Source organism: Eleutherodactylus coqui, chromosome 3 (assembly GCF_035609145.1).
Source record: "Eleutherodactylus coqui strain aEleCoq1 chromosome 3, aEleCoq1.hap1, whole genome shotgun sequence".
Taxonomy (NCBI): domain Eukaryota; kingdom Metazoa; phylum Chordata; class Amphibia; order Anura; family Eleutherodactylidae; genus Eleutherodactylus; species Eleutherodactylus coqui.
In genome coordinates this window covers 312,429,795-312,445,542 of record NC_089839.1, presented here as the reverse complement: position 1 = coordinate 312,445,542, position 15,748 = coordinate 312,429,795, and the positions used below count along the sequence as shown (strand labels likewise).

Sequence of the window (15,748 nt, the reverse complement as noted above, 5' to 3'; positions counted from 1 at the left end):
CTCGCATGTAGCTTACATGTGCAATTTTTTTTTTTTCGTATTCCCATAGGGAAGAATGAACAGAGTTGGGTAAAGATCGGATATTCTGCATCGCTGCAAGAGGGGGAAAAGAAAGCTTATGCAGATGGAATCATTGAAAATAACGGGCTGCACTTCTGTACAAAGCTTTCCATGCCTCGTAGCGCCCGTATAAATGCATCCTCAGGCTCTTCATATTTCCATCAGCTCACTCGATAAATGCCAGAAAGAATAGAGGGAACCAGAGGGAAGCCAGTACAGTCAGGAGCCTGGCTCCGGCGCCGCACCTACGTCAGGAGCCCGGCTCCAGTGCCGCACCTACGTCAGGAGCCCGGCTCCGGCGCCACACCTACGTCAGGAGCCCGGCTCCGGCGCCACACCTACGCCAGGAGCCCGGCTCCGGCGCCACACCTACGTCAGGAGCCCGGCTCCGGCGCCACACCTACGTCAGGAGCCCGGCTCCGGCGCCACACCTACGTCAGGAGCCCGGCTCCGGCGCCACACCTACGTCAGGAGCCCGGCTCCGGCGCCACACCTACGTCAGGAGCCCGGCTCCGGCGCCACACCTACGTCAGGAGCCCGGCTCCGGCGCCACACCTACGTCAGGAGCCCGGCTCCGGTGCCACATCTACGCCAGGAGCCTGGCTCCGGTGCCACATCTATGCCAGGAGCCCGGCTCCGGTGCCACACCTACGTCAGGAGCCCGGCTCCGGTGCCACATCTACGCCAGGAGCCTGGCTCCGGTGCCACATCTACGCCAGGAGCCCGGCTCCGGCGCCGCATTAATCCACTGAGTTGTTCTAGTGCGGGTATGCTGCTTTCTGCAGAACACAGGTGAACTATTGCCCATCAGCGCAGTATAAAATGGTTTCTTTCTTACGACGGTGGGAGGAGCGGTTCACATGGCGCCATCTAACCTGCGGCCATCGCCGCTCCAATAGATTAGATTTACACAAGGCTGAATGCACTAATAAAGGTAAACACGGAAGGGCAACTGCACCAACTAAAGCCCTCCAGAACTGAAGGGAGCGCTATATACAAGTGTCCCAATCCAGAGGCCACCATAGTGTGATAGCAGGACTCGTGCGCTTCCTGACTCCCCCAAATACATGGTGAGCGTGAATGTGTTCTTCATGGAGGAGGATAAGCAGCTCTCAGGCACCTCTGGCAGCGGCTTATCTCCAGACATCCTTCTTTTCCCCAACATCTGCCTGAAGAGACTCAAGACGTCTTCATACACCGGCGATCCTACTGCCCAGGGCCGCCGACCTTTATCTTTAGTGTATTTCTTCCACGTAGAGCAGCACTTCAAATGGGGCAACGGCGGCCGCAGATGAAAGCCGTAGCCCAGAGCTTCCCCATCTCCAGCCCTGTCCAGGAGGGCCATGAGGATTGGAGGTTGGGAAGCGCTGCAGTATCCTTAGCGCCAAACCTTCAGCCATCCGTCTGGAGATTTGTCCCCATGAGGATTGTTGTGCCGATCCGGAGAGCGTCGTCACCCAATCAGACGCCAATGACTTTGTGTAAGTCATTTCTCTTGAAGAGTCGCGCTGGCAGCCGCACTTAGGAAGTGCCACAAATAAACAATTCAACATCAATATTTCTCTGGAATTGGAAGCTGCTCGCTGATGTGACAGCGAATATGTAATTAAAATGAAAGAGGGAAAGTGACGGCAATTCCGCGAGTCGCAAAATACTTTCCTACGAAAACGGGTTTAACCTGACGATTTCGGGAACATTTTGCTGTACTTGTGTGGGGGGGCTTAGAAGGCCTCGCGCCAGCAGGGCGCACAGAGAAAAACGTTGGTACCGTCTAAGTCCGGCTGCACACGGGCAGATCTGCATTGTGGAACCAAAATTGCGACTTTTCACTTATTGAGGACAATTTCCTAACAATGACGTGGGAAAAGCAGGGGTTAAAAAAAAATACAAATCTGTACTATGCATATGACGGCTCGCCGGCCGGACCATCCGCAGTACAGAAAAGAAGAAGACGACAGGTATGCGCCGCTGGGCTCCGGCATGCCGGGTCCGACCCGGTCGTGTGCAGCCGGCCTAAAGGTACTTTACAAGGTGCAATTACCGCCATAATTATAGCTGGAAACAGAATTCGGGTGATAACCGTCCCGCCGACAGGGCGCCCAGCGAGAAATCACTCACCTGTCAGAAGAACTAGAAACCCAGCGACATTCAGGTGTGTAAACAGGAGCAGATCAATGTCTGAGCGACTGCCTGTGCATGCAGACGGGCGGCCGGTACGATCCCCGGTCATTCCACCTCCATTCACTTAAGGGCTATCGCTACTGTATATGCACAGAAATCATAGCGGGGCGGCCGTCCGCGGGGGCGGCCGTCCGCGGGGGCGGCCGTCCGCGGGGGCGGCCGTCCGCGGGGGCGGCCGTCCGCGGGGGCGGCCGTCCGCGGGGGCGGCCGTCCGCGGGGGCGGCCGTCCGCGGGGGCGGCCGTCCGCGGGGGCGGCCGTCCGCGGGGGCGGCCGTCCGCGGGGGCGGCCGTCCGCGGGGGCGGCCGTCCGCGGGGGCGGCCGTCTGCAGAACAAAGTGTGATTGTTCTCAGTGAGAGAAACAGATATGAGACCTTTTAAAGGACAGGAAGGAGATGCCGCTCCAGCGAGCCTTCCAACCTACTTGGGGTTCTTCGTCAGACTTTTGAGGGGCACGGAGCCTCTTACACAAGCAAAATCCTGCAGGATGAAATCCATGTGTCTTACAGGCCAATTTTGTTGCAAATTGGTGCAAATTTTGCCCTTTGCAAATCCACAGCAATTCTCAAAATCTGCATGATAGACGGACAGACAGACGTTGCAGAGGATCTATGGCAAATCTGCATCAAAAATCGGCACATAACAGCGGCTTTGCCTGCGGCGGATATTTCCTCTACATCAGAACGTTTACAGCACCCCAATCTTCGCCACCCCAGTCTATACCGTATGATCTGCTGTAATGAACTGTGGGGGATGCAGAGGGGTCTCGAACTCCCGGACGGCTCACCTCTCTGCCATCTATGGCTATTATTTCCTAATAGATTGTATTATTCGGCTGCCAAATCCCTTAAAGCAATCCTCTGGACCCAAACATAATGTGCCCCGGAGGGGGTGGTGGGGTAATATTACCTGGCACTTCCTTTCAGGTCTGCCAGTTCTCAGAGTCCTTCTTCAGTCTGGCAAAACGGCTGCAGACCTTTCCGGGCTCCCTGCTGCACACTATATTGGTAGGATTTAAAAGGGGTTGTAAAAACATTACTAATTATTCTACGTCCACAGCATAGGGGATAGCTTGTTGATTGGCGCGGGTCTCCCTGGTCTGCAGAATGGGACTCGTGTGCCCCAATCTACTGGATTGCTTCTTTCCCTGCAGCAACATCAGCATGAAGGGGGCGCTGGTGGAGCACGTGCAGTCAGCGCTCCCATCGCTTCAATGGGGCTGACGGAAGTACCTGAACAGGTGTCGCCCGGCAGCTTCACAGTCCCAACGAATGCATCACTATTGTGTCCTCCTTACTGTGGGGGTTGCACTAACTCTGCAGTGAGGAGAATGGGGGACACCGGACCCCTGATCTTGAGACCCCCCATCAATCAGCAAGTTATACCCTATAGACATACTACTTGTGTTGTTTTTTTTGTCTGGCCCCAAAAAACTGGAAACAATTCTATGAAATGTAACAATGCGTTGTGGATAAAGATGCTGAGCAGCCTATAGCAAAAGAACACCATATATAATATACTGCAGGGGGGGAGGGGTTCAAGAAGAGCACAGAATCACCCAAAGTGCCCCAATGCAGTAAACGTTAACAGCATATATAGAAGCTCCGCAGGGCCAGACAGACAGGAATCCATATGCAGAGCAGAATTAAGAGCAGACGAGGAAGAGACTGCACAGTGCAGCGGCACATCTACACGCAGTCATGGAGGAAACGTTACAGTCTTTACTACACAAAACAATATTTAAGGATGCGCTAATATTTCAGACGTCTGCTCATCTGACAGCTTGTGTTACTCTCATCATTTCTGTAACATACTTGCACTAAAAATGTTGTTACTTTACCCCCTGTAAATCACACTTGAAGTGGCTGCCACTAGGGGTCTCCCTTCCAGCTTCTCTGCAATTCACTCTGTTAGGTGCAAATCTTCCATAGTATCAATGATGTTTCCATAGCAACAGGGGGAGGAGCTATCTTCACAAGCAGCTTCCCTGCACTCATAGGCTGCAGGCTGACAGATCAGCAGACACTGTGATAAGGATCCCCACAGTCTCTGCTTCTCCTGCTGTTACATGGTGTGCGTTTACTAACCATTTGGTCAGAATGTCTCTAAATACCTGAGAAAGCAGAAGGGAAGTGACGTTCAGATAATCCCTTCCTGGATCAGAGAGCATGCAGTGCAGCATGGGAAGGGCAAGGACATCAGGACAGGGAACTACTGCAGATTAGTAGGTTTGTTACACACCCCTTCCTGAAAGTGGATTGGAAACAGCAGAAACATGGGAAAGACCACCTGAAAATTAGAACTTACAACTGCATGAAACAGGATGCAAACAGCAAATGAGGGTAAAAAGGAATCCGGGGGATTTTAGTAAACTTGCAGAAAACTCAGGTCAGCTTTAAAAATAAAGAGGTCCCAAAAATGAGACAATGTGCACAAACAATATGGCCGCACTGATAAATGGTGCCACAACTCCACATCTCCCGATATCTCCTGCTGGAAAGTATGACGAGGGGCTCAAAAATCAATACGCAACCATGGACTAAAGTTAGAGTCTTTATTAGAAAAAATACATAAAAACAGCCAAAAAAAGAAGATTCAAAAACAATAAAGAGGTCGCAAAAATAAGACACTGTACACAAAGAAGGCGCTGAAAGGAACAAGCAGCGCTACAAAGCAACGGAAAACAGTAAGAAGCTGCAGTCGTGTAAACACAACATGAGACAATAGAGCGAAACATCCGGATGGAAACATGCGGCAGGAGAATAGCAGCAAATCACAGAGAAGCTTGTAGGCCTTTTACTTCACTTGCTGCTATTCTCCTGCCGCATGTTTCCATCCGGATGTTTCGCTCTATTGTCTCATGTTGTGTTTACACGGCTGCAGCTTCTTATTGTTTTCCGTTGCTTTGTAGCGCTGCTTGTTTCTTTCAGCGCCTTGTTTGTTTCTCATTTTGGGGCTTTTTCATTGTTTTCACATCCTCCTTTGTGGGTATTTGTGTGTTTTATGTATCGGCTCTAATAAAGATGGTAACATTATTCCATGATTGTAGCGATGTGCCGCTCCTCCTGCAGGCAGCCTTTCCTTCTAGTCTCATACATTCGACTACCTTCAGCTTAGAGCGAGCAGCACTGCCCCCGCTGGAGGGAAGAACCTCCATACAGCAACCGGCAGGTGAAGTAAGATAGTACGGCTGATGGAATCGCTACAAACCTGAAGCCTAAGGTTTAATCAATCACAATTAGTTAATAGGGCAAAATCAATAGAGGACCATCAGGGGGCTGCCGCTTGGGATCCCCGCTCGTCAGCTGGTTCGTGGCGCCGCTGTCACTAGGGACAGAGCAGGAAGCAGATGGCGCTGACCGGAGTGCAGCGCCGCAGGTTGGTTTTGCAATCAGCTGCATTATCAATATCAATGCTGGTTAATCTGTGAATGTTAAAGCGACCGCCTGGCCTTGGACCACCCGGGATGGCTGCACCGCTTCTCGGGTACCCGATGTATACTGGGCATTAGTATGGATGGGTAAGCGTACATTCAGACTTGGCAGAAATGCTGCAGAGGAACATTTAGCGTCAAAATCCACAGCATCTCCGCGTCCGAAAACGTGTCAAAATCTGCATCTGAAGGGCAAAGTCTGGGGGAACCATAAGAGGTCGTTGGGAGGAGCCAGAGGAGATAACGCGGGGTGTGGGTTTGGCGCACCTTCTTCCAGGCAGTTGCGCCAGTTGTAGGGGTTGTTGGTTCCGCTTTGCTTTCTCGCAGACATTGTAACCGGCGGTCGGCGCCAGGCGTGAGAAGCCTTCCGTTGGTCTGCGAGCTCGCTGCACACTAGCGGTTTGCTTGGACAGATGGTTAATTTAGATAGAAGAAAGAAGATGATTTTTGGCACAGAAGTGCGTTATGGGAGAAGCGTTATGTATATTATGTTCATTAAAGCTGCAGCCGACCCCACTTCACCCGACCTCTGTTGTAGTAGGTTTACTTAAAGGGACGCCATCGCCATCTTTTTTCACCCCTCTTGGGATGGTACAAGGTAGTGACAGTCATAGCGATATGTCTGCTGTGGAGATTTGTACAGGAGTTTGGAAGAAACCTGCCTTCTATCAGTAGCAGCACCTACATAGAAGAATGCAGGAAGTAGTCCTGGATATTCATAAGTGCAGCCTAGCTCCACCCACCCTGCCCTCCAGCCAATGATTGCTGCTTATTACTGTGCATAGTGCCAATCATTGGCTGGAGGGCGGGGTGGGTGTGGCTAGCCTGCAGGACTATTTCTGTGTCTGGCTGCTACTAATAAATATGCAAATTTCTCCAAAACTTCTGCACAGAGCCACACAGCAGACATATCACTGCAGTCAGTGTGACAGGCACTACCTTATGGAGAGTTCAGGGAGGGCTGCAAAAAGATGGTGACAGAGTTTACTTAAAGGGGTTGTCCAGTTGTAAACTACTGATGGTCTTTATTTAAGGTAGACTATCAATAGTAGATAGTTAGGAATTCATTGCCAGAGAACCCTGCTCATCAGCCATTTTCTGGGCCACTGTGCATACAGCCCCGTTCGCACTGCAGTGGGCAAGTTTGGTATTACAGGCCATTCACTTCACTTTGCGTGTAATACCAAACCTGGCCACTGCAGTAGGAACGGAGCTGTCTGCTTCCTGCAGAAATCAGCTGAGTGCACAAGTGCAGTTGACCAGTTTCCAAGTGGTATAATCCTGCTGATCTACTATTGAAGGCCTGTCCCAATAATAGTTTACAACGGGACAACCCCTTGAATGGTTTATGGCGGAGCATATTGGGGTGGTGGTACAAATGGTAATGGTTGTACAGGCAATGGGTATTTTTGGAAGGTCATTAGCTAGTATTCCTATGGATTGCACGGACTTATCATGGGGTCCGTCCAGGTGTCTGTTGATTTGACAACAACAATCACCTTCAGCGCACACCTGAACAAGCCTTACCTGCGGATTCTGCGGCGCATTTTGTCTCGGATTTTATTATTTTAGGGGAGAAAATGCTGCGCAAAATCTCCAACCCGACCAACACAACATAACCCGAGCGCAGAGAACGCCGCTCAGTAACCTCTTCAAGGGAAGAAATCAATCAAGGACGGATCTATTGATAATTCTTGGAGGCATCAAACGCGGCTTCAGGTGACCCTCCTGACCAGACATTGCAGTGCAGATTCCGATGGGCTCAATGTCAAATCAACAGGCTGATGCTGAGGAGCCGCCATTCTTTCCATTGCTGCATTTTAAGCACGGGACGCAATATTTCTTGCTGTTGGAATACAGATGTGCATTACCGGCTCATTATAATGAGATGTGCGCCGATAATACAGTCTTAACACATTAAACAGTTTGGCGACTGCTTGTGCAGAAGACGCTCCACTAACAAGCTCCAGGCCGCCACAGCAGATTCTTGACAAAGGCAGAAATATTGCAAAATGCTCCAGAGCAGGAGGCAGAGAAATATCATTTGCATCTGGCGAATTGAACGCGATTGGGGTCTGCGCTGCGCACCGGCTGCGGGCTCAACCTTTGTTTGGAATAAAATGACGGACTGCCAGTTATCAGCGCTGACCGTATACAGAATTGTAGATGAGGGATCTCCATTAGTGCCATGCTTAACATCCTTGCAAGAGAAGAGAACAGGATCAATAGTACAAAGGGTTAACACTGCACTTTAAGACCCCCCCCCCCTCACATCTGTATATTGCAGAACAGTCTGATCTGCCTCCAACTCCAGAGAAGTGACCTCCACTGAAGACCTCATCCTTAGTGATGGCGGTTTGCATCCTCATCTCTTCTGTGCTGCGGGAGGAACGATCCGGTTAGGAGTAGCGTCCTACATCTCCATTCACACCCGAGCGTCCTCACACGGACGGGTCATTTTATATTTCCGTACATGAAGGTCTCAGTTTTGAGCCACTTGTTTTAACCCTTCAGCACCTCCGGCAAAAGCAAGTAGCGAGCCGACCTCTAGGACTTTACATTATAGACTAACAGATTATTCCGCCTTCACTAATAGGAAACGTTTAGAATTCTCGGCACAATTTGTTAAAAAGGCTTCTGAATTGAAAATTGGGCCAGCAGTGCGACAGAGGGGGGCCAGGAGATCTTCCAGTCATTGCTGCAACTCCACGCCATCATCTCACGACACAAGACTGGAAAAGAGCGCTGAACTTGGCTACAGAGCTCGGCGACTCAACATGTTGCCCAGGTGACTCAAATATCATTGCCAGCGGCCATAGTCCCCCATATACCAATGCCATGCCTCCCGACCATCTCGGATTCTGCTGGACTGTCCCGGATTTAGAACGCTGTCCTGCAGTTCTGGGCAGCAGGAGGCACGTCCCGCCACCCCAACAAGCATTTAACTCACTTGTAGTCCAGGTCTGGCGGCAGCAGATGCTGCTGCAATCAGTACGACCCAGGAGCTGGCAGAGAGGTCAGAGGTCACACTGATTACAGCACCACTGGACTGGGACTACATGCGCGTTAAACCCTTGTTGTATGGTTGGAGGTCCACTATGGGGGACACTATTACTATGGGGGCCACACACATGGGGTCACCGTTACTACTGGGGCAACTAATAAGGGAACTATTAGTACTGAGTCATTACAGGGGTCACTATTACTGCGAAGGGGGTCGCTGAGGGACACTTATGGAAAAAGAGGGCATGGCCTTCCATAAAAGGGGTGTGGCCTGTCATAAAAACGTGCCACTACGCAGAAGGCTACAGTTGTCCCTCTTTTTGTGGTTCAAAAGTTGGGAGGTGAGCAGTAGGAAGCGACACGCGGGCAGGTCCAGACTCCAGGTCCCAGCAGACTGCTATACGAAGGAGCGTCGTACAAGTTACTGATGAATGACCACTCGCACACCAACCACATATTGGGGGCTGCTTAGTATTAGACTTGCACATAGATAAGACTTACAAAGACTCTTGTCGTGAGCTTGCAAGTTTACGTATTTTGGCCAAAATATTAACTAATACCTTGTAATCAGCAGTATTTATTGCCCCCCAATATGGGGTTGGGGTGCGATTGGTCGTTCATCAGTATCTTGCACTTGTGCAACGCTCCTCCATATAGCAATCTGCTGGGACGTGGAGTCTGTACCTGCCCACATGTAGCTTTATGTTAGTACACAGGTACATACGGCCGCTGGCAGGGAGGTTTGGGTGCCTTTGCCTTTTGCAGTGATACTGCTGCAGAGGTGGCAGCTTCATGGACCACGTGGCCCTGCTGAGTGAACAGGATGACCTGCCTGTTGACTGCCAGGATACTACTGAGCGGAGGTGGGCTGCACACCAGGATGATGTCATGGGATCTTGTAGTCATTGCTGCAACTCCACGCTATAATCACAAACTGAAGGGAAAAGACAAAATGCGCTGAATTGCGCTCCAGCGTGCGGCGACTTCACGCTCCCTCTTGCACAGGTGGCAGCTTCACAACCGAGTGACCCTGTTGAATGAACAGGATGACCTACCTGTTGATTACAACTGTTAAGCCACCATTGAGCAGCACATTTTGCAAACCCCAGTGATTCCCGGTCACTTAGCTGTCACCAAGTGTGGCTACTGTGGGCACATCACAAGGCATCGTCTGCATCACCATGCAGCTGCCACAAGCAACTTTACATTAAAGGCAGCAAGCAAAAGAAGCAAACAACATGAAAAGACTCAATGTTTGTTGATGCATCAATGTTTTGATTACAAACAATTATTTCCTGGGCAGCAATGATCTCCATCCAGCCTCACCGCAACTGTGTGTCGGCGTAAGGAGCCGCTGGTCACAATGTATCCCAACAGGCAGAGAGAAGAAGCATGTCCAACTTCCACTGACAAGACGAATGCTCCCACAATGGGCTCCTCTAACACTCCTATAGTAGGATCTTAATAACTTACATCAGAATCATTGCAATTAATGAGGATGTATCGACCAGAGCAATCAATGGGGAGGATGGGAGGGGGAGGGGGCGAGGGGTGAACACACCAATAATCCCGAACATCTAAAATGACACACTGCCAGGTATAATGACTACCTAGAGGATGGATGTGCACAGCTAATACGGGTTGCAACCTTTCTCCATAGAGGACGCTGTGCATTTAGAGGGTCGATCCTCTGCCTACAGACAACCCTAAAATCCAAATACACATCTGCATGGTGGGATCTTTAACAATCGCAGCCTGAGGAGAGACTTCCATGATGAAAGTGAACGCTGAAGGGTTAAATGAGAGATTGCAAAAATAAAGTCCCCATTGATATGCGATGTACAATATAGGACTATACCTATGTGCAAGCCGTTAACCCATGACATGCCGCCCATCTAAATAGCCGCTGTATTAAACCATTACAGGCAATGAGCTGCAGATATACATGACAAAGTAAAGGTTGCAGCGACTTTCTGTAATAACATCTGGGGGGCATCATCCATATGTAGAAGGCATAGCATGATAACTGTGCATCCAACACAGCTCTACAGATCTTACGGGCACAGAATTAAATGGGCATGTGGACTGGTATGCTCTATAGGGAAGGGAGGCATTCCTTGCACAGCGGCAGGAGACATGCTGGCCACCAGCCCTTGACAGTGGGCTACTGCCCAGCTGACTGGCATTCTGTAGGGATTAATTCCAAGCATGTGTTGGGAAGCAGGAGGGCGATGGAAGTAACTGGGCACCAGGTTGGTAATTATTCAGCCAGCAGCTAAATGTAGTGTGGATGAGCTGGCTGTAAATCTGGATGAAAACTAATTAGCTGGTTAGAGAGAAGATGCAAAAGAGCAGGGGGGCACCAGGCTGGCATGGGGGATCGAAATGGTATAAGCAGGTTAAAATTAGGGGGAGGAGGGGATTGGGGAGTATTAGGGAGCAGTTGATAGCACTGGTAGACTGGGTGATATTAGGAGAGAATGGCTTAGGAATGGGTGCGCTGCCTTGTACTGGGGGCAGTGGGCAGTATCAATGCACTGCACATTATTGGGGTGCACTAGGTATTTCAGGACTGCATAATATTGTGATGCTCTAGGTCACAATTATGCACTGCATATTAATGGGGTGCACTTAGTAATATTAGGGCGCTGTATATTAATGGGGAGCACTGAGTAATGGTGCACTGCATATTTCTGGGGTGCACCAGGTAATAGTACACTATATATTATTGGGGTGCACTGAGTAGTACTTGTGCATTGCATACTATTGGGGTACACTGGCTCATAGGATTATTATTGGGGTGCACTGGGTAGTATTAGGAGGCACTGGCTAGTTTGGAAGGTACTGGGCAATATTGGGGAACACTGTGGGGTAAGTACTGGGTGGCACTGTGTTGGTAATAAGTGGGTGGCACTTGTGTGGCAGCACCCCATATAGGTGGGTGATGTGAGGGGCTCCTCCAGCCGGAATGCTTCTACATCGCGGGGTGATTCTTCCAGAGGGGTGCACTTACCCTTAGGTGGGTACCGCCGGTCTCGGGGTGCTGCTACAATCTTCTGGGGGGCTCCCCGTGTGATATATATATATATTAGCTCCTTCCACAGCTCCGGCTGCCGCTCCGTTCCGCTCCCTTCACACTCTCACTCCGAGAGGCGGGACCGCGCAGCGCGCCCCCGAGCTGCACGCGCGTCCCGGCGCCGGCTCGTTCACGAGAGAAGCTGCTCGCCCGTCTGATGGCAGCGGCCGGCTGTAACCCCTTCCGTGCCGCGGGGTGACCCGCGCGCCGCACACAGTTTAGGGCTATTCCGTAGCAGCCTTCAATGGCCACCAGTCCTCCAGGGCTGCGAGGAAGGCGATTATATAACGGAGGGCTCTCCGACAGCCGACGGCTCAGGGGCTTTCTGCAGTGCCAGAAGAAGGCAGCAAGTTGTCATCTGTAGGTTGCATCCTTTGCGCAGGGATGTGCCGTCTGTGGACAGCAGCGCCATTGTTTATTGCGTTTGCTCCAAGTTCGAAGTAGTAAAAGAGGAGAAGAAACCTGCGATACGTCTGGAGCGAACGCGGAAATACGAGGGCAAAAAACATGGAGGGAGCCGACCGTGAGCGCGCAATTCATGCAAAATATACTTTACCGAAGGATCCTATTATGTAACCCAGCGCTATACGACCACTTCCCTCCTGTGACCTGGCGCTATCCTACCACTACGGTCCTTCTATAACCTGGCGCTATTCTATAACTACTGTAATTCTGTCACCTGGTGCTATTCTACCACTAATGTCCTTCTGTGAACTGGCGGTATTCTACCACTACCATCCTTCTATTACCTGGCGCTATTCTACCACTACCGTCCTTCTCTAACCTGGCGCTATTCTACCACTACCATCCTCCTGTCACCTGGCGCTATTCTACATGACTGTACTTTGGTAAACTGGCGCTATTCTACTACTACCCTCCATCTGTGATCTGGCGCTATTCTACCACTACCGTCCTTCTATGACCTGGCGCTATTCTACCACTACCATCCTTCTGTAACCTGGCGCTATTCTACCACTACCGTCCTTCTGTGACCTGGCGCTATTCTACCACTACTATCCTTCTGTAACCTGGCGCTATTCTACCACTACTGTCCTTCTGTAATCTGGCACTATTCTACCACTACCATCCTTCTGTAACCTGGCGCTATTCTACCACTACCGTCCTTCTCTAACCTGGCGCTATTCTACCACTACTGTCCTTCTGTGACCTGGCGCTATTCTACCACTACCCTCCATCTGTGATTTGGCGCTATTCTACCACTACCGTCCATCTGTAACCTGGCACGATTCTACCACTACCGTCCATCTGTAACCTGGCGCTATTCTACCACTACCGTCCATCTGTAACCTGGCGCTATTCTACCACTACTGTCCTTCTGTGACCTGGCGCTATCCTACCACTACTGTCCTTCTGTGACCTGGCGCTATCCTACCACTACTGTCCTTCTGTGACCTGGCGCTATTCTACCACTACTGTCCTTCTGTAATCTGGCGCTATCCTACCACTACTGTCCTTCTGTGACCTGGCGCTATCCTACCACTACTGTCCTTCTGTGACCTGGCGCTATCCTACCACTACTGTCCTTCTGTGACCTGGCGCTATCCTACCACTACTGTCCTTCTGTGACCTGGCGCTATTCTACCACTACCATCCTTCTATAACCTGGCGCTATTCTACCACTACTGTCCTTCTGTGACCTGGCGCTATTCTACCACTACTGTCCTTCTGTGACCTGGCGCTATCCTACCACTACTGTCCTTCTGTAACCTGGCGCTATTCTACCACTACTGTCCTTCTGTGACCTGGCGCTATCCTACCACTACCATCCTTCTGTGACCTGGCGCTATTCTACCACTACTGTCCTTCTGTGACCTGGCGCTATTCTACCACTACTGTCCTTCTGTGACCTGGCGCTATCCTACCACTACTGTCCTTCTGTAACCTGGCGCTATTCTACCACTACCATCCTTCTGTGACCTGGCGCTATTCTACCACTACTGTCCTTCTGTGACCTGGCGCTATTCTACCATTACGGTCCTTCTGTAACCTGGCGCTATTCTACCACTACTGTCCTTCTGTGACCTGGCGCTATCCTACCACTACCATCCTTCTGTGACCTGGCGCTATTCTACCACTACTGTCCTTCTGTGACCTGGCGCTATTCTACCATTACGGTCCTTCTGTAACCTGGCGCTATTCTACCACTACTGTCCTTCTGTGACCTAGCGCTATTCTACCACTACTGTCCTTCTGTAATCTGGCGCTATTCTACCACTACTGTCCTTCAGTGACCTAGCGCTATTCTACGTTACTGTCCTTCTGTGACCTGGCACTATTCTACCACTACTGTCCTTCTGTAACCTGGTGCTATTCTACCACTACTGTCCTTCTGTGACCTGGCGCTATTCTACCACTACTGTCCTTCTGTGACCTGGCGCTATTCTACCACTACTGTCCTTCTGTGACCTGGCGCTATTCTACCACTACTGTCCTTCTGTAATCTGGCGCTATTCTACCACTACTGTCCTTCAGTGACCTAGCGCTATTCTACGTTACTGTCCTTCTGTGACCTGGCACTATTCTACCACTACTGTCCTTCTGTAACCTGGCGCTATTCTACCACTACTGTCCTTCTGTGACCTGGCGCTATTCTACCACTACTGTCCTTCTGTGACCTGGCGCTATTCTACCACTACTGTCCTTCTGTTACCTGGCGCTATCCTACCACTACCATCCTTCTGTGACCTGGCGCTATTCTACCACTACTGTCCTTCTGTGACCTGGCGCTATTCTACCATTACGGTCCTTCTGTAACCTGGCGCTATTCTACCACTACTGTCCTTCTGTGACCTGGCACTATTCTACCACTACTGTCCTTCTGTAACCTGGCGCTATTCTACCACTACCCTCCATCTGTGATTTGGCGCTATTCTACCACTACCGTCCATCTGTAACCTGGCACGATTCTACCACTACCGTCCATCTGTAACCTGGCGCTATTCTACCACTACCGTCCATCTGTAACCTGGCGCTATTCTACCACTACTGTCCTTCTGTGACCTGGCGCTATCCTACCATTACGGTCCTTCTGTAACCTGGCGCTATTCTACCACTACCGTCCATCTGTAACCTGGCACGATTCTACCACTACCGTCCATCTGTAACCTGGCGCTATTCTACCACTACCGTCCATCTGTAACCTGGCGCTATTCTACCACTACTGTCCTTCTGTGACCTGGCGCTATTCTACCATTACGGTCCTTCTGTAACCTGGCGCTATTCTACCACTACCGTCCATCTGTAACCTGGCGCTATTCTACCACTACCGTCCATCTGTAACCTGGCGCTATTCTACCACTACTGTCCTTCTGTGACCTGGCGCTATCCTACCACTACTGTCCTTCTGTGACCTGGCGCTATCCTACCACTACTGTCCTTCTGTGACCTGGCGCTATCCTACCACTACTGTCCTTCTGTAACCTGGCGCTATTCTACCACTACTGTCCTTCTGTGACCTGGCGCTATCCTACCACTACTGTCCTTCTGTGACCTGGCGCTATTCTACCATTACGGTCCTTCTGTAACCTGGCGCTATTCTACCACTACTGTCCTTCTGTGACCTGGCGCTATCCTACCACTACTGTCCTTCTGTGACCTGGCGCTATTCTACCACTACTGTCCTTCTGTGACCTGGCGCTATCCTACCACTACTGTCCTTCTGTAACCTGGCGCTATTCTACCACTACTGTCCTTCTGTGACCTGGCGCTATCCTACCACTACCATCCTTCTGTGACCTGGCGCTATTCTACCACTACTGTCCTTCTGTGACCTGGCGCTATTCTACCACTACTGTCCTTCTGTGACCTGGCGCTATCCTACCACTACTGTCCTTCTGTAACCTGGCGCTATTCTACCACTACCATCCTTCTGTGACCTGGCGCTATTCTACCACTACTGTCCTTCTGTGACCTGGCGCTATTCTACCATTACGGTCCTTCTGTGACCTGGCGCTATTCTACCACTACTGTCCTTCTG

At 50.7% G+C, this 15,748-nt stretch overlaps 1 long non-coding RNA gene across 1 annotated transcript in view; it reads right to left on the bottom strand.

Annotated features, from left to right (window-relative positions):
• The window catches only part of LOC136620063 (uncharacterized), a 390,661-nt gene extending 378,851 nt beyond the window's left edge, over positions 1–11,810 (bottom strand). The window contains exon 1 of the long non-coding RNA XR_010791127.1: positions 11,689–11,810. This is a non-coding gene — a long non-coding RNA (uncharacterized lncRNA). The remainder of the gene's footprint in view (positions 1–11,688) is intronic.
• Between the last annotated feature and the right edge of the window lie 3,938 nt (positions 11,811–15,748).